The 22,556-nt window shown below is 43.6% G+C and overlaps 1 protein-coding gene across 1 annotated transcript in view; it reads left to right on the forward strand.

Annotated features, from left to right (window-relative positions):
* LOC139750292 (uncharacterized) overlaps positions 1-22,556 on the forward strand; it is a 737,008-nt gene that overhangs the window by 61,489 nt on the left and 652,963 nt on the right. Inside the window, exon 2 of the mRNA XM_071664905.1 lies at positions 9,391-9,426. The gene's annotated coding sequence lies outside the window, so the exon portion shown is untranslated. The remainder of the gene's footprint in view (positions 1-9,390; positions 9,427-22,556) is intronic.

Below are 22,556 nucleotides of genomic sequence, written 5' to 3' on the forward strand. Positions count from 1 at the left end.
CTTCCTCTGCAGTCTATGTAATGTATCCCACTCGCTCCAGTGAGTTCCATACTTTTTTTTTTCAATCTTGTTTATTTTCATTTATCGTCTGTAGCCTATACTTAATATGTTTATTATCTATTCATTATAGCCCCAGGACCTATTTCTTAAAAGGGTCCTGGAGACACTCTAGGACGCTTTTCCAGGAGCTGCAGCAGCTCCAAGGCTGCGCTTATCCGGTGGCAGGGGAATGATGGACATCTTTGGAGTGACAAGTTCTTTGTCGAGACTGTACTCCCTTTTGTTAGCAGACGAAGATACAGCTTCGCCGAAGGTGCATTTTGCTCGTAGTGCAACCACAGGCAGCCCAAGTCCGGCAACGCCTGTAGGAAAATGAAGGAGACAAGTGGGGAGTGCTCATCCTCTTCGAAGGCTCAGACTGGGGTGTCTGAATGCGTGTGAATGTTACCAAGAGAAGAAGAAGGGAGAGATAGTAGTATGTTTGAGGACAGAAACCTAGATGTTCTAGGTCTGAGTGAAACGAAGCTCAAGGGTAAAGGAGGAGAATAGTTTGGAAACGTCTTGGGAGTAAAGTCCGGGGTTGGTGAGAGGACAAGAGCTAAGGAAGGAGTAGCACTACTCCTGAAGCAGGAGTTTTAGGAGTGTGTTATAAAATGTAAGATAGTAAATTCTAGACTGATGTGGGTAAAACTGAAAGTGGATGGCGAGAGATGGGTGATTATTGGTGCACCTGGCCACGAGAAGAGAGATCATGTGAGGCAAGTATTTTGAGAATAGCTAAGTGAGTGTGCCAACAGTTTTGGTGCGCGAGACCTGGTATTAGAGTTAGGCGATTTGAATGCGAAGGTAAATAATTTGGCAGTTGAGGGTGTAAATGGTGCGTATGGGGCATTCAGTGTTTTGAGTGGAAATGATGAAGAGCTTGTGGATTTGTGTACTGAAAAATGACTGGTGCTCGGGAATACATGGTTTAAAAGGAGAGATATACATTAGAGTAAGTATATGAGTAGGAGAGATGGTCAGCGTGCATTATTTGATTGCGTATTGATAGATAGATGTGTAAAAGCAAGACTTTTGGATGTAAATGTGCTAAGGGGGGCAGCTGGTGGGATGCCTGATCACTCTCTTGTGGAGTGAAAGGTGAAGATTTATAGAGGTTTTCAAGAAATAGGAGAGAGTGTCGGGGAGAAGAGAGTGGTGAGAGTAAGTGAGCTTGGAACGGAGACATGTGTGAAGAAATACCAGTAGACATTGAGTGTTGAATGGCGAAAAGTGAGAGCAAATGAAGTGAGGGGAGTAAACGAGGAATGGGATGTATTTAGGAAAGCACTGATGGTATGTATAAGAGATGCATGTGGCATGAGAAAGGTGGGAGATGGGCAGATTAGAAGGGGTAGTGAGTGGTGGGATGAAGTAAAGTTGTTTAGGAAAAACAAAAAAGAGGTGTTTGGATGGTGCTTACAAGGAAGAAGTGTAAATGACTGGAAGATGTATAAGAGAAAGCAGCAGAAAGTCGAGAGGAAGGCGCAAGGGTTCAAAAAGAGGGCAAATGAGAGTTGGGGTGAGAGTGTCTTTAGACTTCAGAGAGAATATAAAGATGTTTTGGAAGGAGTTATGTGATGTGCGAAAGACAAGTGGGCAAGGGGTAAGTGATATCAGATAGTGATGGAGTGAGTCTTATGAAGGTTTGTAGAATGTTTTTGATGATAGAGTGGCAGATGTAGGGTGTTTCGGTCGGGGTTGTGTGCGAAGTGAGAGTCAGAGAGGGTGGTTTGGTGGAGAGAGATGAGGTGGTGAAAGCCTTGCGAAAGATGAAATCCGGCGAGGCGGCGGGTTTTGATGGTATTGCAGTTGAATTTATTAAGAAAAAGGGGTGACTGTATTGTTGATTGGTTGGTAAAGATATTCATTGTATGTATGATTCACGGTGAAATGCCTGAGGATTGGTGGAATGCATGTATAGTGCCATTGTACAAAGGCAGATGGGATAAAGGCCCCACAGACCTTTCCATGGCTTACCCCGGACGTTTCACATACCCTGGTTCAGTGCATTGACGGCTCGTTGACTACAGTATATCACATAGTTCCAATTCACTCTATTCCATGCACGCGCTTCACCCTCCTGCATGTTCAGGCCTCGATAGCTCAAAATATTTCTTCACCCCATCCTTCCATGTCCAATTTGGTCTCCCGGGTCTCCTTGTTACCTCCCTTTTTGACACACATATCCTCAGTCATTCTCTGTATGTGTTCAAACCATTTTAAGATACCCTCTTCTGTTCTATCAGCCACACTTTTTATTACCACACATCTGTCTTACCTTTCGTTACTTACTTGATCAAACCACCTCACACCACTTATTGTCCTCAAACATTTCATTTCCAACACATCCACCCTCCTCCGTACAACCCTATCTATAGCCCAAGCTTCGCAACCATATGACATTGCTGGAACTACTATTCCTTCAAACATACCCATTTTTGTTCTCCAAGGTAACTTTCTTTTCACACATTCTTCATCGATCCCAGAACCTTCGTCCCCTTCCCCACCCTGTGACTCACTTTTGCTTTCATGGTTCCGTTCGCTGCCAAGTCCACACATAGATATCTGAAAAACTTCCCTTTCTCCATTGTTTTTTTTCGTTCAAACTTATAACCCCACTAGCTTGACCCTCAACCCTGCTGAACCGAGAAACTTTGCTTTTAATCACATTTACCCTCACCTTATTTCACACACTTTTCCAAATTGTCACCAACTGCTGCATTTTCTCCCTCGAATCAACCACCAGTGCTGTATCATTGGCGAATAGCAAGTGACTGACTTCCCAGGCCCTCTTATCCCCAACAGACTGCATACTCGCCCCTCTCTCCAAGACTCTCGCATTTACCTCCTTCATCACCCCATCCATAAACTAATTAAACAACCATGGTGACATCACACACCCATGCCGCAGACCGACCTTCACTTGGAACCATTCACTCTCTTCCTACTTGTACGCACACATTACACCCTTGATGAAAACTTCTCACTGCTTCTAGCAGCTTACCTCCCTCGCTATATGTTCTTAAAACCTTCCACAAAGCATCTCTATCAACACTATCATATGCCTTCTCCAGATCCATAAATGTCCCATACAGATCCATCTGGTATTCTAAGTATTTGTCACACACATTCTTCAAGGCAAACACCTGATGCACATATCCTCTACCACTTCTGAAAGCACACTGCTCCTTCCCAATCTGATGTTCTGTACATGCTTTCAACCCTCTTAGTCAATACCCTCCCATACTACTTACTAGGTACTCTCAGCAAAGTTAAACCTCTGTAGTTCGAACACTCACCTTTATTCCCTTTGCCTTTATACAGTGGCACAGTACATGCATTCCGCCAATCCTCAGGCACTTCACCATAATCCATACATACAGTGAATAACCCTTACAAACCAATCAACAACACAGTCACCTCCTTTCTTAGAGAATTTAACCACATTACCGTCGACTTCCGCCGCCTTGCCGCATTTCATCTTCCGCACGGCTTTCTTTACCTCTTTTCTTCACGAAACCACTCTCCATGACTCTCTCTCTCTCTCTCTCTCTCTCTCTCTCTCTCTCTCTCTCTCTCTCTCTCTCTCTCTCTCTCTCTCTCTCTCTCTCTCTTTCTCTCTCAACTCCATCGCTATGTTCTCACTACCCCTTTTGACGCCTTCACCGATGTTCCTATTTGTTCTCTTGTCTTTCGCACAATATCCACCTTTGAATCTTTTTTTTATTCTTTCTAAAGTTAGGTTATACTGTATCACCCTAACTCTCATTTGATTTCTTTTTGAACCCCTGCACCTTCCTCTTGACCTCCTGCTGCTTCCACTTATACATCTCCCAATCATTTGCACTACTTCCATGCAAGTACCGCTCAAACGCCTCTCTTTTCTCTTTCACTAGCAACTTCGTTTTTTCACCCCACCACTCACAACCCTTTCTAATCGGTCCGTCTTCCACCTTTCTCATGCCACATGCATTTCTTGCACAAGCCATCACGGCTTTCCTAAACACATACCATTTCTCAACCACTCCCTTCACTTCATTCACTCTCACCTTTTGCCATTCGACACAGTCTTTCCTGGCACTTCCTCACACAAGTCTCCTTTCCTCACACGTCTCCTTTCCTCACACAAGTCTCCTTTCCTCACACAAGTCTCCTTTCCTCACACAAGTTTCCTTTCCTCACACAAGTCTCTTTTCCAAGGTCACTTACTCTCACCACTCTCTTCTCCCCGACGTTGTCTCCTCTTTTTGGAAAACCTTTACAGCTCTTCACCCTCGCCTCCGCAAGATTGTGATCAGACATCCACTAGCTGCCATTAGCATATTTACATCCAAAAGTCTCTTTTATACGCCTATCAATTAACACGTAATCTAATAATGCCCTTTGACCGTCTCTCCTGCTCACATACTCATACTTATGCATATCTCCCATTTTAAACCAGGTATTCCCAATCAACTGTTTTTTTTTTTAGTGCACAACTTCACAAGTTCTTCACCATTTTCATTCATAACTCTAATTACCCCATGCGCACCAATTATACCCTAAGCTGCCATATTACTTATCTCGCAATTAAATCAACCAAACTGCAGACACACTCACTCAGCTGCTTCTAAAACACTTCCCTTTCATGATCGTTCTTCTCATGGCCAGGTGCATAAGGGCCAGTAATCACCCATCTGTCGCCATTCAATTTCAGTTTGAAACACATCAGTCTAGAATTGACTTCATTACTCTCAATCACACACTCCCACAACTCTTGCTTCAGTAGTAGTGCTACCCTTCCCTTAACTCTTGTTCTCTCACCAGCCCCTGATTTTACTCCCAAGACATTTCCAAACCATTTCCTCTTTACCCTCGAGCTGCGTTTCACTCAGAGCCAGAACATTCAGGTTTCTTTCCTCAAACACACTACTTATCTCTTTTTTCTTCTCATCTTGGTTACATCCACACACATTTAGACACCCCAATCTGAGCCTTCGAGGAAGATGAGCACTCCCCGCCTGGCTCCTTCTGTTCCATCTTTTAGAAATTGAAATACAAGAAGGGGAGGATTTCCGGCCACCCTGTTCCCGCCCCCTGTAGTCTCCTTCTAAGACACGTGGGGAATACCGAGGTAGATTTTTTCTCCCCTACCACAATGATGATTACTGTTATTATTATCATTATTATTATTATTATTATTATTATCATTATTATTATTATTACTGTTATTATTATTATTATTATTATCATTATTATTATTATTGTTATTATTATTATTATTATTATTATTATTATTATTATTATTATTATTATTGTTATTATTATTATTACTATTATTATTATTATTATTATTATTATTATTATTATTTATTATTATTATTGCATAACCCCAGTGCGCTTTACTGAGTAGAAGGGATAGCATGGACTCCTTTGACGCGAACCTTCCTTTAACGAGACTGTAGTGGTCGTCAGTAGACACTGATACGGCTTCGCCAAAGATGACTTTTCACTCACAGTGCAACCTGAAGCAGGCGGAGTCCTGTAGCACCATCTGTTTATTTATATTCACACAGAGGAAGGTTTTAGAACTGAAGTTAAATAAATCTTTTTCTGCCTCTCTGTACGAGTCGTACTTCAGGCCATTCAGTGTACTATAGTAAATATCGCAGGATTATCTTGCCTCTGTTAGATATCCTCAGAGGTAGGCAGTATGAACAAGAACAGGGGGGCAACAGCTGCTTCTAATGTCACAGTGGAATATTAGGCAAGGTGCTACTACAGTTGCTGCTGCTGCTGCTGATGATGATGATGATGATGATGATGATGATGATGATACTGCTGCTGCTGCTGCTGCTACTGCTTGGAAAGTGTGTACCAGCAGGGTAACGAGAGGAGATCCTTCCCCCATGATCAGTAAAGGATTTTACGAGTGCCGTGAGCTGGGGGCACGAGTGGCGAGTGTGGCCTTGCGTTGAGGGTACGAGTAGTGTGTGGCTATGAACTGCGGGTACAGTGGTGAGTGTGGCCGTGAACTGGGATACCGTTGCGAGTGTGGCCATGAGTGGAGAGGTGGGCACGGCTGGAACTGGCGGTTGATTATTGCTTTTGACGCATCAGTGTCTAAGCAGGTGAAAGGGAAGAGGGGGGGGGGGGGCAGGGGTAGGAGATGGGCGGTTAGGAGTCAGGGCCAGGTGAAAGAGCGGTAAGGGGACCGTAGTTAGGTGGTCAGGAGACAGGGGAAGGTGAAGGAGGAGCCAGGGGCAGGTGATGCTATCTCGCTTCAAAATCATGCAAGACGCTGTGTTTCTTCAGATCGTGTGAATTCATTATTGTGACTGCAAGATTCTTGGAATTACTTCTGCGTCTGGTATCCTCCAGTGTTTGTATAGGTATTACCAGGGGAGAATACTGACTTTCGTCATGTTTAATAGTAAGGACTGCAGGACGTGGTTCCGCGGCTGGAATGATCCTCAAATCCTCCACAACAGATTGTCCCGCTGGGACGTACAGGCGGCATTCCCTGGTGGCAGGATGTACCCTGATGGTCACACTGTGGAGTGGAGAAGGACTCGCATCTTGACTGTAGTGGGAACTGGCAAGGTCTCCCCCTCCCCTCCTTAGTAACCGACGTGGACCGGGGGAAAACACGACATGCCTAATCATGACCATCTCAGATGAAAGGGAGAATAAAGAGAGCTTGAAATAGAATGAAGAGATTGGTTAGGGCCTCTTAGGTGTTTTTACACCTGACTCATAAAGGTGGGAAGGTTGTACGAGGAGGGAAAGACAAAAGGAGGGAGAACATTCCACAGTGTCATTGTTCGAAGAAAGAATGAGGTATCACTATGGGCATTTCTCGTGTGGCTGGTCTCCACACAGAAACTATGGAAGGCAGCAGCCGTTTGTGTGCCAAGGGTCCAGGCCTTTGTGGTCGGGACACAAGGGAGACACCTCAAGAAAACAGTGGTTGAAATGCTGGCTATAGAAGTGGGGGAGGAGAGCAGCATCAGGGCGGACGGCAGGGGATGGTTGATGAGAGAGGTCAGAGCAGGAGAGTTAATGATAAGGAAACCCTTGAATTCCACTCTGGTTAAAAGAGAGGAGGTGGGAGGGAAGACCCACTCCAGGTATAGGAGCAGTACTCCAACTGGGGGTGCATAACACCCTTATAGCTATGGAATACGTATGAATAAGACCCTTATAGGCATGGAATAGCGTCCCATTAGGAGAATTAAGGCAATTATTCAACCTTTACAACTCGTAAATTGGATTTATGACTTTGACTCGGTTGAAATGATGAGAAACTTTAAGTTTACTATATTTCCGCTTGAGAGAATCATCGACCCTAAATAGGCGAAGAGGTGTTATGAGAGGGAAGAGGGAGGTTGGGTGACTAAAGAAATATTAGAGTTTTGAATCTCATGTAAAAGAAAAGCTTACAGAATATCCATGTTAAGTGGCAACACACACCATCATGTAGTGAACACGAGATGGCAGAGTCTGGGAAGAGAGAACCAACCAGGAAAAATTTGGAAGGAGACTATCTCAAAGCGTAACGTAAAATCGTAAAACATTCTTTATATTCGGTACAATCGAAAAAAAAGAATCAAGAATGCTTTTGTTACGTTAGCTAGTTTACATGGCTCCATAACTAGTAACAATGAAGAAACAGCTTCCCTTCTAGACAATTGCTTCGACTCAGAGTTGATCACTGACAATTCATAAAAGTACCATGAGCAGAAAACATATTTCTGGGCTCCAAAACCGAAAAATTAGACATGATAGATATTGAAAGCCACGAAGTACTTACATATGTGAACAAAGTAGATCCGATTATCTGAACATCCAAAAGATATCTCCCTCAGAATATTGAAAGAATCAAGCTGGCAAATGGTTTTCTCATTACCAATATAATTATCAAATCACTGCCGGAAGGGAAAGTGTCAAATGATTACAAGCACGCTAATATAACGTCACTTTCCAAAATAACGATGATAGGTATGTGCTTCGAAATACCATCTCGTCAGCGTTTCGTAGGTTCTAGAAAAAGGATTGGAAACAACTATTAGAGAAAATATCGTTAAAGTTTTAGCTAATAACTGACCATCAACTTACAATTTCCGGAATAAAAGATAATTTCTGACGAATTTGATTCAAATCTTGTGTATAATAACTATATGTTCTTGGACCTTGGTAAAGTCTTCTGTAAAGCACCACATAAAAGAATGTTAAGGAAATTAAAGTTCACGGCGCAGGGGATCGAACTCGGGCCTGGATATTGGAGTGGCTATCTCAGAAAGGAAGCGAAGACTCGAGTAGAGTGGGGAAGCATCCGGTTGGCTTCAAGTGACGTGCTGGGGTACCGCAAGGCTCAGTGTCAGGACCCATACTTTTTTATCATCTACATGAACGACCTGGAGACAAGGCTTAATAGCAGAATTAAGAAATTTGCCGATGACGAGAAGTTAGAAAATGTAGCTCAGTCAAAGGAAGACTACCAGAATTGGACAAACTGATGGGGATTTCACCGTAGTCAAATGAAAAGTTCTGCACTTTTGGCGCCAAAAATATAAGTTATGGATACAGAATGCTTGATCGACATTATTAAAAGTTAAATAAGAAAAAGATACTTGGGTGGTTATCAACAGAAGTGACCTTGATTATCGAAGACAGTGCCTAGATGCATACAACTTATGCCAGTTGGAAATTGTCACCGAAAATACAAATTGTAAAACCAAGGATACAACACTCACCCTTTATAATGCCTTGGTCGGACTTCACTTGGAATACAGTGTTCAGTTTTGGTCATTATACCAGATGAAAGTTGAAGAAATGATAGAACGAATTCAGAGAAGTGCAATCAAACTGATCATTCACTCAGAGATAAGCCTGATAAGGAGAGATCTAAGATTACTCTCTCTCTCTCTCTCTCTCTCTCTCTCTCTCTCTCTCTCTCTCTCTCTCTCTCTCTCTCTCTCTCTCTCTCCCTCTCTCCATCTATCTATCTGTCTGTCTCTCTTCCCCCACCCTCGAAAGCGAAAGAGGGTAGACTTCGTAATATGATAGAAGTTTTCAGAATGATAGATAATTTCGACAACCTATCATACAAAATTGCTTCATTTTAAGCAGATTCATTGACCAGAATTAACGGCATGAAAATTACTAAGTAAATAAGGATTAGTAACAGAAACATGAGGAAAAACGTTTTATTTTTACTAGCAGATTGGTGGAACACTGGAGTAAACTTCCTCCAGATTCAGTAAACGCCAAACCAAAAGGCCAGACAAACATTTCTGTGTTATGTGTCGTCAGTAAACAATCTTGCTTTACATGAGGTGTCATTCAACGCTCTCTTTCTTTTTTCAGATCTGGTCCAGCCCCCAAGCATCGGTCATGAAACTGGTAAGTGATTTTTTTCTCCCGTTCACGCTTATCTATAAAATGTCCAGGCCAGTATGTTTCCCACATACTCCTTTTTTTCTTGCTGGTAGTTGAGCCAGAGGGAGAGGTGGGTGGGGAGGTGCCTTGTACCTTCCTTCCCTGTTTCTCCCGATTATATCTTACCGCAGGTAACTCCGTAATGAACAGTCAGGTCTCCTGTTTTCTACCCTTCCGATGGACTTCCATGTAACAACCTAAGTGTTTGAGGAAGAGATTTGTGATTAGTGTTATGAAAAATGTCCAAGATGGCGCGAAGGATGTGGTTATGCCCAACACAGTTATTTTTTGGTTAATCTTTTGTGTTTTGAAATTGAATCGTTGGATGTAAGTAAGACTTAGAATGGATAGGAATTACGTTTTTGCCACTGCTGAGTTTAACCAGGACGCTGCTTCCCTATTCCTATAGGGCGTTCATGTGTTGGCTGGTTGGCGAACGTGGGGAGACAGTCGGGTTGTGAGGGTGTGTATGATGGTCACGAGTTTTACAGATGACTTTAGCATTGGCGTCACTTACGTTGGATATGAAATGAAGTAAGCGTTTGTTTGTGAAAAACAACATTTAAACGGTATTTGCATTTATATAAATGGTGTGTGTGTTGGTGTTTGAAATTAATGACAGCTGACACGAGTTCACAGAGAGGTATGGATGGTTGAACATCACGTGTAATTGACGAATGGATGAAAAGTAATTGGGTTTACAATCCCTTGTAATCTTATAGAGAAATGTTTATAATTACCAGTCACATGTAACTGACCGAACACGTCATACATGACGGGAATGTGGCGCGCGCGTTGAAAACTCACAGAGATGTGTTCCTACCACAGATGGTGGAAACACAGGCTTGAGTAAGGCTATCCGCGCCTGCGAACCCCTGTAGCTCTGCCTCTTGCTTGCAGAACGTTGTTCATTTTCACGTCCCCACAGATTAACTGTTAATTGACTAACAAACTTACAAGCCACGAGGAACTGACACATGTTTACTGACCACTGTAAATGATCACACATTTACAAACTGGTGTAGAATAGCGCGTTTTGTAAGTGAAGTGACGTGGATCAACAAGGAGCAGACATGTCTGAAAGAATTCTTAAGTTTTCATACCCTCATCGTGTTTACAGACCACCTTAGCCTGAGGCGTGTTTACAGAGTAAACACAGAGAGACTCTCGTTTACGAACCCCCCCTTATGTTTACAGAGTACATACAAGGACTCTCGGTTTACAAACTACAGGTACTCAACACACTCTCTAACATTTCATACTCTCACAAAACCTTGTAAGTTGAATGCGTTTCTGAAGTTCAAAAAGGAAGGGACAAGTTTGGGAACACCTGTGGACTGAATGTTAGTTTACACTCGCATAGAGACATATGTTTACAGATTATCAAGACTCGTCATGCTTCAGAGTCTGTAAATCTTTTACAAGGTACTGGGTCATCGTGCCTTTGCAGTCCACTGTAAATGTATGTTCACAAAAAGCATTTACGGTTCCTGTAGATTGATTCTTGTTGATACATCACTGTAAACAGTTTTACAGACCATTGTAAACAGCCACGTTAATACACACACACACACACACACACACACACAATCCTTTAGCCATGAGGCCAGAAATGTTTGTGTGCTCGCAGGACTTCGTTAGGGATGCCACTGGGGACTCGTGGGATCAGGCTCCCGACGGTGCAGGATCCTGAGGCGGTCGCCGCGAGTCCTGCAGCCGCAGCCTCGTCTACGTGGCAGGATCACATCCTGATCCTTGGCTCTTGTCGTGAATGGTGCCTTGATGGAGCTGGGAATGGTGGCCGTGCAGGAAAGGGTACAGACCTGGAGGATGCAGGCATGGAGGGCTGAGACGTGGAGGACTGACTCATGGAGGGCTGAGACGTGGAAGACTGACTCATGGAGGGCTGAGACGTGGAGGACTGACTCATGGAGGGCTGAGACGTGGAGGACTGACTCATGGAGGGCTGAGACGTGGAGGACTGACTCATGGAGGGCTGAGACGTGGAGGACTGACTCATGGAGGGCTGAGACGTGGAGGACTGACTCATGGAGGGCTGAGACGTGGAGGACTGACTCATGGAGGGCTGAGACGTGGAGGACTGACTCATGGAGGGCTGAGACGTGGAGGACTGACTCATGGAGGGCTGAGACGTGGAGGACTGACTCATGGAGGGCTGAGACGTGGAGGACTGACTCATGGAGGGCTGAGACGTGGAGGACTGACTCATGGAGGGCTGAGACGTGGAGGACTGACTCATGGAGGGCTGAGACGTGGAAGACTGACTCATGGAGGGCTGAGACGTGGAGGACTGACTCATGGAGGGCTGAGACGTGGAGGACTGACTCATGGAGGGCTGAGACGTGGAGGAGTGACTCATGGAGGGCTGAGACGTGGAGGACTGACTCATGGGGGGCTGAGACGCGGAGGAGTGACTCATGGAGGGCTGAGACGTGGAGGACTGACTCATGGAGGGCTGAGACGTGGAGGACTGACTCATGGAGGGCTGAGACGTGGAGGACTGACTCATGGAGGGCTGAGACGTGGAGGAGTGACTCATGGAGGGCTGAGACGTGGAGGACTGACTCATGGAGGGCTGAGACGTGGAGGACTAACTCATGGAGGGCTGAGACGTGAGGACTAACTCATGGAGGGCTGAGACGTGGAGGACTAACTCATGGAGGGCTAAGACGTGGAGGACTGACTCATGGAGGGCTGAGCCGTGAAAGAGGCTATGGACATGTGGGTAGCAGATATTGGGGACGACAACATGGGAGAAGGAGGGGAAGGGTGGGGTGTGAGTGTTAGAGAAGGAACAGATATGTATGATATAGAAATGGAGGACTGAGACAAGAGGGACGCAGATCTGGAGGACTCAACCATGGAGGGGCAGACATGGAGGGGATATCAAGGGAAGGAAAAGATGTGTAAGAAAAATATACAGACCTTTAGTTAACGTGTTAACATGCGATTGTCCAAGACAATCGCATGTTTACCAAATGGCGTCCTAGCTTCGTCTCTTCGATGTATATCAACTGACTGTTATATTTCTCTCCTGTGTCTCCCCTGATGATGTGATTATTACACGAAAGTGCACTTGGGAACTTATCGTGTTTCATTTTCATAGTAACATACTCGTTCAAGCGCAAAATTGTGATCCTTTCCAATATATATATATATATATATATATATATATATATATATATATATATATATATATATATATATATATATATATTATCCCTGGGGATAGGGGAATAAGAATACTTCCCACGTATTCCCTGCGTGTCGTAGAAGGCGACTAAAAGGGGAGGGAGCGGGGGGCTGGAAATCCTCCCCTCTCGTTTTTTTTTTTTTTAATTTTCCAAAAGAAGGAACAGAGAATTGGGCCAGGTGAGGGTATTCCCTCCAAGGCCCAGTCCTCTGTTCTTAACGCTACCTCGCTAATGCGGGAAATGGCGAATAGTTTGGAAAAAGAAAAATATATATATATATATATATATATATATATATATATATATATATATATATATATATTGCAGTAGGTCACACTGATGCACGTGATCTAGTATTTGCTGATAGCCACGAGGAAAATGAAACACGATAAACCGAGTGCATTATCGTGTACAACCACTTCGTCAGGGGAGATACAAGAATGAGGTAGAAGACTCAGAACAGTCAGTATGTATATACAAGAGAGGCGGAGCTAAGACGGTGTTGGCACACAAGCGTTGGTGGTTTGTGGTTTTCGTTTCTGGCACCATGCCTGTCATAAAATGGTATCATGTGAACAAGACAGGAAACAGTCTTCAATTTTTGTCGTTCGATAAAACTATACAGTTTTTATAATAGACCTTTGTTAATATTCGTGTTGCAATTCTTTGTGCATCTGATAAGAGGAGATTCACTAATATTTCTCTTGGTCGAGGAATTACTGGTTATAACCGAATTAGCGCTACTTCAGTCAATACAGTGGTCATGATTTTTAACATTTGAATCTTGTCCTTTTATACTTTAACAATGTTGTTCTAGTATTAGAAAGATCCTTACCACTCTGACCAATATAAAACAAATTACGGCTTTTACAAGGTATTCTGTAAACATAACAGGCAGAATTTTTGGGGCGATTTTTATAACTAAGATATTCTTGATAGTATCGTTATTGCTGAAGGTTGCGTTCACATTAAAGGATTTAAGTAAGTTTGGAACAAAAGTGAAGTTAACACACGATAGAATCTAAGTTAAGCTCGGTGACAGACCCGTAAACCACAAAACCACAAATACTTGTGCACCAGCGGCGTTTTAGCTCTGAAACCCTTTTATATATACACGTATACTGACTGTTCTGAGTCTTCTATCTTAATCTTGTACCTCCCCTGACGATGTGATCGTACACGAAAGTGCTCTCGGCCTATCGTTTTTGATTTTCTCTCATGGTTATCAGCATATATATATATATATATATATATATATATATATATATATATATATTAGACTTTGTCGCTGTCTCTCGCGTTAGCGAGATAGCGAAAAAAAAAAACCACACACACGAAAGAATGGCCCAACCCACCCACATACACATACATATACATAAACGCTCGCACACGTACATATACATACCTGTATATTTCAACGTATACATACATATACATACATAGACATGTACATATGTACATATTCATACATGCTGCCTTCATCCATTCCGTCGCCACCCCACCACACATGAAATGCCCCCCCCCCCCCCCCCCCCCCCCCACACACACACACACACACACACACACACACACACACACACACTCCCCCATCGCGCGCTCGAGGTAGCGCTAGGAAAAGACAACAAAGGCCAAATTCGTTCACACTCAATCTTTAGCTGCCATGTGTAATGCACCGAAACCACAGCTCCCTTTCCACATCCAGGCCCCACAAAACTTTCCATGGTTTATCCCAGACGCTTCACATGCCCTGGTTCAATCCATTGACCACGTCGACCCCGGTATACCACCTCGTTCCAATTCTCTCTGTTCCTTGCACGCCTTTCACCCCCCCTGCATGTTCAGGCCCTGATCGCTCAAAATCTTTTTCACTCCATCCTTCCACCTCCAATTTGGTCTCCCACTTCTCCTCGTTCCCTCCACCCCCTGACCCATATATCCTCTTTGTCAATCTTTCCTCACTCATTCTCTCCATGTGACCAAACCATTTCAACACGCCGTCATCTGCTCTCTCAACCACACTCTTTTTATTACTACACATCTCTCTTACCCTTTCATGACTTACTCGATCAAACCAACTCACTCCACAAATTGTCCTCAAACATGTCATATCCAACACATTTACCCTCCTCCGCACCACTCTCTCTATAGCCCATGCCTCGTAACCATATAACATTGTATATATATATATATATATATATATATATATATATATATATATATATATATATATATATATATATAAAGTGTTTGAGGATATGTAAAGTTAATGAACACGATTCGTATATATACCTCCATATTTTGCTCATAATTCTTTATGAATATTTGAAACGATGTTTACGATACGGACATTTGTATTAGAGAATTGTAAACAGTAGAATGATACATTACTGGTAACGTTGTCGATTCTGACGTAAAGAAAAAAGTGATGGTGAGTTATGACATTTATTAGTCAGATTTATTGAGCTTAGCTCAAACATAGCAACACCAGAAACATCTGCTCACGTAACGTCACGGGAAATAAGAACTATAAGAGGATATATTCGTAGGTTACTGAAAGGGGTGGGAGCTGGCGGCTGGAAATCCTCCCTTCCTGTATTACTTTCCAAGTGAAAGGACTAGAGCAAGGAGCCAAGTGAGGACTTTTCCCTCTAAGGCTCTGTCGTCTGTTCTTGACGATACGTCGCTAACGAGGGAAATGGCGAACATATATGAAAAGAATATTCGTAGGTATTCATGGGAATAGATACTTATTTTCTTTACATTACATTTAATTCATTTTTTCCATCGTCTTGGTGGTGTTAATTTGATACTTGTACAACTCATTGTATATTTTGTGTGTGTGTGTGTGTGTGTGTGTGTGTGTGTGTGTGTGGTCTTATACTTACTTTTTTCTGTTTGTCTGCCTGCCTATCTGCCTGTTTATCTATCCCTCTTTCTCTCTCACGCTATCTATCAATGTCAGTCTGTCTGTCTGTCTGTTTCCCGTGTGTGGATCTGTATATCTGTCTGTCTGTCTGTTCATCTATATGTCTATCTATCTTTCTAGCTGTCTCCATCTAACTCCGTTCTCATTACGGTGAGGACTAGATGGAGGCAGTCACCCGGTTCACTCACAGAGCAATCATCCCTCACACGTGAGTGACTGAGGAGAGGCGAAGAGAGTCTGGGGGGGAAGGTCGTGGTGGTTGAGTTGTCTCTTCCCTCAAAGGATGTGGCCTCAGCAGCGACCCCCAAGCACCACGACTCTGGCCTCTCAAGCGGTCTTTCAGAAGATGTCACCCTCGTCTCTTGAAAGTGTCATTCAGGTAGCCCTAATGTGTCGCCCGGGACCCTCAGGGTGTTACTGCGAGGCCCCATAAGGGTCATTAAGGGAGGATGGGGGGCGCCCTAAGCTATTAGCACCTCAGCGCCAGACGTTGGAGGGAGAAGACCTTGTTGTCACCTGGCACTTGAGTCAGAGCTGTGGACACATCAGGTGCATTACTTTATTATTGTTATCTTTTACAGAGTGAATCAAACACTGGATGAATAATGTATTATATTAGTCGGTAGGTTCCATTTGTTGAGATGACCTAGATTGCTTGCCTCATTATACATTGTACAGACCACACACACTCACTGTGTGTATGTACCTTACATGGGAAGTTATTTGAGGTAAACTTCATCTTTCTCTTCGTGTCATCTTAACGCCTTGGTAAAATTTGGAGACTTCTGGTCAGTGTGGTTACGAGTGAAAGGTGGTTTAAAGGTCGTTCTCATGTGTGTGTGTGTGTGTGTGCGTGAGAGAGAGAGAGAGAGAGAGAGAGAGAGAGAGAGAGAGAGAGAGAGAGAGAGAGAGAGAGAGAGAGAGAGAGAGAGAGAGTCCCTAGACCATTATCTTAACCTGACCCTCGAGTGGGAGCACTCAGTGTAAGACAACACTCAGCTGTTGCAGGGCAAACACTCGACATGGAGGGCGCTCTCGATGACCTCTCCGGGGCTACCCACATCTAGAAGGGCGATGTCCTCAGCTCCCTCAGCCCCTTCATGTAATCAGACCAGGGGTCAGTTACTCTCTTAACCCCCCCCTCTCCCCCCACTCCCCCAGTAATCAAGCAGCGTAGTGGGGGGGGGGGGAACTAGGGTTACCAATTAAGGGTCACTGTAACGGGGTCGAGACTCTGAGCCTGCCACCTCGGGTTTCCGGGTTGAGGGTCACTATAACAGGGCGGAGACCCGGAGCCTGCCTCTTTGCCGTTCCCAGTATAGTCAGTATATCGGGATCGAGACCCGGACACTACGTCATCCGGGTTTACATGAGTTTACATGAGAAAGACAGGCAACAGGAGGCCTGATTGGCCCACGACTGGGTTGTCTTGTAAAAAAAAAAAAAAATTAACGACAAGAAAATGAAATTCCGCTCAGCAGTTTTTTCAGTTATCACCGACCCCCCCCCCCCCCCCCCCCCCCCCCCCCCGCTGCTGCACATTAGCCTTCTAGTGTCCCCGTTACAGCCGTCGTTTATTTCTGAAGTTTTCCTCAAATTATACCTGAATTTATGAGACATTTATCTAAACGACTTTTGAAGATGTTTATAGTTTTAGCATTCTCTACGTTTGACGGTAACTTATTCCAGTACTCAGCAAACCTATAGGAAGAGGAGCTTTTTCCCACGTCCATACTACATCTTTTACCTTTGAGTTTTATTCTACTTGTCTTCGTAGCTGTATGTTCTTGTATTTCGAAAAGATGTTCATGATTTGCTCTCCCGAACTTATACAGAATTTTGAACTCTTGGATTAAGTCGCGCGTCTTTATACTTGCTCTAATTTTTCTTATTTTTTTTCATAATTTGGGAAACAAAAGTGGACTGCATATTCAAGATGTGGTCTTACTAGTTAATAATAAGGTGTAGAAATTGTTTTTGGTATCTTGTAATCTATGTTCCTGGCTGTGAAACCTAACATTTGGTTGTCTTTTTTTACTTGCTGTTTGACACTGTTTGTACTTCAGATTGTTGCTAATGGCAACTCCAAGGTCCTTTTCTTCATTTACTTGAGTTGGAGAGTTTCCGAATAGTTTGTAGTCGTAACGTATATTCTTGTCTTAGAAGTGCATAACTTTACACTTGTGTACATTAAATTTCATTTGCCATCTGTTAGCAAATTTGGAGATCTTAGAAATGAGACCGAGTTCTAGGTCATTAATATATAGTATGAAAAGAATTGGGCCAAGGACTGACCCCTGTGGCACACCACTCGTTACGTCTGGCCAGTCTGAGGCTTCGCCGTTTAATACGACACGCTGCTTTCTTCCGGTATGCCAGTCTCTGCTCCATGTACGGAGTTCTTCACTGATTCCGTGTGCTCTGAGTTTATGTAAAAGTCTCTTGTGATGTACTAATACTTAATGAAAGCTTTATGAAAATCTAGATATACTACATCAGACGGTACTTTTTCGTTCCATTTCTGATATATAACATTGAAAAATCCCGGCGAATTTTCAGGCAGGAACTTCTACTGCGGAAGTCGTGTTGCTTGTCCGATATAATTTTGTGATCTAGAAACGTGACAATTTTATCTCGTAATATTTTTTTTCCATCGCTTTACCTAACACTGACGTAATGCTAATTGGACGGTAGTTCAAGGCACGCTTTTTTTGTCCTCTTTTTTTATATGTAGGAGTAACATTTGCTAGTTTTCAGTCAGTTGGCACCTGACCATGCGATAGAGGTTTGTTGAATATTTTTGTTATGGTGTATATGAGCTGTCTCCTGACCTCCTTCAAAAATTTGGAAGTAAGTTATCTGGGCGGTTGGATTCGTTATGATTTGATTGGTCCAGGTATTTAAGTACTTCAGAGCTCTTTATTTCTCTGACTCTTCTACAATTCTTCATCAGATCCTTGAAACATTTTCACTGATTGCGGTATTAAAGATGTTTCCTCAAATTGTGAATACGGAGTTAAAGGAATGATTTAGTAAGGTATCCCATTCCTTGTCATCAGTAGTTAGTGTGTCATGTTTGTTTCGTAATGACCAGTTCCTTCTTTTCCTGTCTTCCTTTTGTCGTATATGTTGGAAGAATTCCTTAGAATTAGTCTTAACTTTCAAGGAAATTCTTTTTTTCTTCCTCACGTTTACTCTGTCTTATGACCTGCTCGCACTCCTCTTGGATTTTGATTTATTTCCTAGCGATTTTCATCGGTTCCCATTCATTTGAATTTTTTTTTATATGTTTTCTTCTTTTGACAAATTAGTCCTTCCTATTCTCCTACTCATCCATGATGGTTTTGAAATATTAGAAGTTCACTTCGTACTTCGTGGAATATGTTTATTTTCAATCTCGAGTTGTGTGTTTTTACGATTACTCCACATGACCTCTACTGCGAGAACGTCAAAAAGTCTCGTCCAAATTGGAACTACGAATTTCGTGTCTAATGCCTTCAAAATTTGCACTGAAGAGAAGGAATGCGTCGCTGTTCTAGTATCTGTTGCTTTAATCAGGGATGAAAATGCGTGGAACTTGGCCGAGGTTCTCAGCTTGTGGTGTCAGTAGGGTTGGAGAGGCTTAACGTGCCTGGCCGCACTTTACCCATCATCCCCCGAGGGAGGTGGTGGGAAGTGCTCAAGTTTTAATCCGGGTAAACGTCAAGTTTCTCCTCCTTGCTTACTGATATTAACACAAGTTGATTCCACACTAGATAGTGGCTCTTGTATGTGTGTGTGTGTGTGTGTGTGAGTGTGTGTGTGTGTGTGTGTGTGTGTGTGTGTGTGTGTGTGTGTGTGTGTGTGTTTGGTAAATATCAGTGATTTCGTATTCCATTTATGAATTACGAGAGGAGAGGTTTACGCTCGTGTTACCTTTTCACTCGACCTTGTGTATGTGAACCTTTTCTTCACTCCCGTGTTGTGTGTACACACACGTCAGCACACAAATACCTCACCCTAGTCAATCCAGCTGTTCATCATCACTTAGAGTTTGGTTGGTAAACTGGGTACCTGGCTTAGGTCATTAGGAAATATATGTATATATATATATATATATATATATATATATATATATATATATATATATATATATATATATATATATATAGCTTTAATGAGATGGCCTTGATTAGGGCATTCTGTTGCCTGTGTCGTCTCAGCTAACAAAAAAAAGCGGGTCTGAGAGGGAACAGCGACGTGTGCCAACAGGTGGTATCAGCTGGTCGTGCTGAGGTAGTGGGGCGAGAGTGGTAGTCATAGCTAGCTGTCTGACAAGTCGTGAGAGGTACAGATGGCTGGTAATGGCGTACAGGCTAGTTCCATTTTGGAAGCCAGTACATTCTTAAGATGTTCTTCCGAGTGCTAATCTGACAGCTTGAGTGCTCTGAGGATATATGGATCTTCAGTGGGCATCTTACAGTTCAAGTGGATCTTATCGTAAGTTTGAGTGCACTGGTCCGTAAGGTGTGTGAGTGCAGTGCACTGGTCCGTAAGGTGTGTGAGTGCATGGCATTGGTCCGTAAGGTGTGTGAGTATGTGGCACTGGTCCGTAAGGTGTGTGAGTGCATGGCACTGGTCCGTAAGGTGTGTGAGTGCATGGCACTGGTCCGTAAGGTGTGTGAGTATGCGGCACTGGTCCGTAAGGTGTGTGAGTGCAGTGCACTGGTCCGTAAGGTGTGTGAGTGCATGGCATTGGTCCGTAAGGTGTGTGAGTATGCGGCACTGGTCCGTAAGGTGTGTGAGTGCGTGACACTGGTCCGTAAGGTGTGTGAGTGCATGGCACTGGTCCGTAAGGTGTGTGAGTATGCGGCACTGGTCCGTAAGGTGTGTGAGTGCGTGACACTGGTCCCTAAGGTGTGTAAGGACGTGACACTGGTCCGTAAGGTGTGTGAGTGCGTAGCACTTGTCCGTAAGGTGTGAGTGCGTGACACTGGTCCGTAAGGTGTGTGAGTGCGTGACACTGGTCCGTAAGGTGTGTAAGGACGTGACACTGGTCCGTAAGGTGTGTGAGTGCGTGACACTGGTCCGTAAGGTGTTTAAGTACGTGACACTGGTCCATAAAGTGTGTGAGTGCGTGGCACTGGTCCGTAAGGTGTGTAAGTACGTGACAGTGGTCCATAAAGTGTGTGAGTGCGTGGTGCTGGTCCGTAAGGGGTGTAAGTACGTGACACTGGTCCGTAAGGTGTGTGAGTGCGTGGCACTGGTCCGTAAGGTGTGTGAGTGCGTAGCACTTGTAAGTAAGGTGTATGAGTGCGTGGCGCTGGTCCGTAAGGTGTGTAAGTACGTGACACTGGTCCATAAGGTGTGTGAGTGCGTGGCACTGGTCCGTAAGGTGTGTGAGTGCGTGGCTGTGGTCCGTAAGGTGTAAGTGTGTGGCATCACTACGTTGAGTCACTACACATTTCCCACATATCCCCCCCCCCCCCCCACACACACACACACACACACACACACGCACCACCATTCCCCCTCTTGCACACACTCATTTCGATTCAACTTGACCCTGATACTGGGAGGCAACCCGTAATTAATTGACTAATTTCCGTCTTGCTGGCGGGCGACCCATAAGCCGCTTGGCACATGCAGGAACCAAGTATTATTTTTTTTCCCTTTCCCTTTTATGCTAATTAGCTTAAGTGAGAGTTAATTGAAGAGAAGACAGGAAAAACTGTAGTTTATTTTTCTCGCATGCAGTTAGCTTGTTACTGAGAGAGAGAGAGAGAGAGAGAGAGAGAGAGAGAGAGAGAGAGAGAGAGAGAGAGAGAGAGAGAGCAATCTGTTAGACCTCACACCTCATGTGTCAGTTTCCTTCACTGTTGCACGTGTTCCTGCTTCCTTCCCACCACCTTTGCTGATCACCTGTACGGAACCTCTTCATTCCGTTGTCCACCTGATGTTGCCTCTCCCTCGTCTGTTCCACCGTTCCTGAGTGGAACACCTGACCAAAGGGCCAGTCCACCGTCGTATCAAGCTGGGGAGTCCAGGTCCGCATCCTTTCAAGGTTGTTCTTGTACTCCATATTAGCCAAGTTCTCAGTATTTCTTGTACTCTCTCTCTCTCTCTCTCTCTCTCTCTCTCTCTCTCTCTCTCTCTCTCTCTCTCTCTCTCTATATATATATATATATATATATATATATATATATATATATATTTATATAAAGAGTCCGGTTCCTAATACATTTTTAAAGGCGATGTCGCACACACATTTTAGTATTTTGTCATCTCTTATTTGGCCTTGATTAGCATCGGCAGACGCCTGGGCGTGGAATTGGCAAGGTTCATGAAGAATTCCAGGTCCATGTCTTGGGTTCAAATGGTCTTGATCTCCTGAATGAGGCGAGGCGCTGATGAGTTGTTGGAAGAAGTATCCGCTTGATTGTCCATCTGAGCGCCCAGTGCGCCAAGAAATCTCACGTGCATCCACATTTTTTCGCTTCCAGGCGAGAATTCGGGCTTTCTCTTCCTTAGAAATGTAAAAGCCAACCATCTTGAAGCACAGGTGGAGGAAATACAGCGCCCAGAAGAGAAATTCCTAAAATGAAGCGGCAAACAGAAAGAGTAAAGAAAGAGCACTCACATCCCTCAAGATAGCCCAAGGCACACTGAGGCGGGTTGCTAACTTAATGGTGTTCACACCGTTTGACACACCAGTCTCAGCGACCAGATGTACGATTATTTCACTTTGAGAGCTTCATATGCTAGTACCCACAATAAACTTTAGAAATGTATCCCCTTTATAATAATAATAATAATATATATATATATATATATATATATATATATATATATATATATATATATATATATATATATATATATATATATATATATTCCTACGAGTCCACGGGGAAAATGAAACACGAAAAGTTCCCAAGTGCACTTTCGTGTAGTAATCACATCATCAGGGGAGA

This window comes from Panulirus ornatus, chromosome 9, assembly GCF_036320965.1.
Source record: "Panulirus ornatus isolate Po-2019 chromosome 9, ASM3632096v1, whole genome shotgun sequence".
Taxonomy (NCBI): domain Eukaryota; kingdom Metazoa; phylum Arthropoda; class Malacostraca; order Decapoda; family Palinuridae; genus Panulirus; species Panulirus ornatus.